This window comes from Frankliniella occidentalis, unplaced genomic scaffold (assembly GCF_000697945.3).
Source record: "Frankliniella occidentalis isolate FOCC.00 unplaced genomic scaffold, Focc_3.1 Scaffold748, whole genome shotgun sequence".
Lineage (NCBI taxonomy): Eukaryota > Metazoa > Arthropoda > Insecta > Thysanoptera > Thripidae > Frankliniella > Frankliniella occidentalis.
The window spans coordinates 9,826-11,281 of record NW_026267858.1 but is presented as its reverse complement, the minus strand read 5'-3'; positions in this window follow the sequence as shown (position 1 = coordinate 11,281).

Sequence of the window (1,456 nt, the reverse complement as noted above, 5' to 3'; positions counted from 1 at the left end):
CCCCCTTTTCTACCTCTCTTCCCCCTTCCTTCCTTGTCGGGTTCGGCGAACGCGGACGCGTCGGTCACTCCACCGCGCACCTTACCTGTTCCTGATCCTGCTCCCGCCAAGAGAACAACGAGAACGCGCGAAACAGACTGAAAGAAAGAAGTGCTGGGGTGGGGATTATGAGCCCACACGCCGCGTCGCCTCCAGCCCGGCGGACTGTGGCCCTCTCCTCTCACAACAAGTTACGCTTGTGCATGGTGACCGCTCTAGTTTTCGCGACCGGCAATCATCTCGTTGGCAGCCCTGATTGGAGCTGTCTCGCGGGGGGCGGGAGCGGGCGGGAGGGCCACACCACGTCGAGACTGACGGCGGAGATGTCGAGGCCACGTGAGCGTCGTCGCCCCGCCCGCCGCTCCCCGGGGACCGGCCCGGGCCGGGACTTCCCTGCGCGGAGCCCAGCGTCGCCAGCCGAAGCCGAGCCGCCGGCCGTCCGGCCACTAGCCGGCCACAGGTGCAGCAGTCCGAGCCGGGGGCAGGGAGGGCAGACACCCCGGCGCCAGCGACAAGTGTCGCAGTCGTCTGGTCGAGAGCCTTGGAGGGTTATCGATTCGACCGACCCAACAAAACGCCTTGCCCCATGCACTCTCCCAATTATTGAAGTATGTACTCGTTCGGCGCGAGTACATACACTCAAACAAAAACATTTGTTTCATTAAGAAAAAACCCTAGGACAGTTTTGAGTTATTTCAGAGGAGTCTTTCTTCAATTGAAAAAAGACCAAAGGATAAGAGGCATTTATATGCATTGAATAAAGAAAGGAAAATCCATTGAAACGAGGAAATATAAAAATATCAAGTTTTTCTAACGACATTATGCCTTGATTTTTACGGCCCCTACCTTGTTTCAAGACACGATTTTCTGGGTGTATATGTGATTATTGTGCAACCTCGCCAAACCCGAGAACGTTCAAACAGCTACGAATATGTTATGACTCATGGTAGCGCAACTCAGTGATCCCCCCCCCCCTTTCCAACCGCGACGGTACGTCTGACGTCACGGCGCACTGGCGTGACGTGTCGAGTGACGTGGCTCAGGACGTCACGGCTGGTGCTCGACCTCCTCCTCAGCCTGGAGACTCTTTTCTCTTTCCCTCTTGACCCACTGGAGGGATAAGGTTAAAATCAAAACTATTTTTCGATACGCACTGACAAAATTGGATTCAAAATCGCTGATAAAGAAGTATATCGACATTAAAAAAAAAACTGTGTAAATGAAAATGAATCAGTTACTTTTAATGCACAAGTATTCCGCGAAATCAAAGAATAATCGGGCAAGAAGAAGATCCGCAAGAAAATGTTATGCAATGGCGACGATCGCGATCTAGTAGTGTCACAACATCCGGAGGTCATCGCGGGGTTAATTTTTTCCTGCTGTCAAGAAAATGAGTTTTCCAAGTCCTTCATTTTTT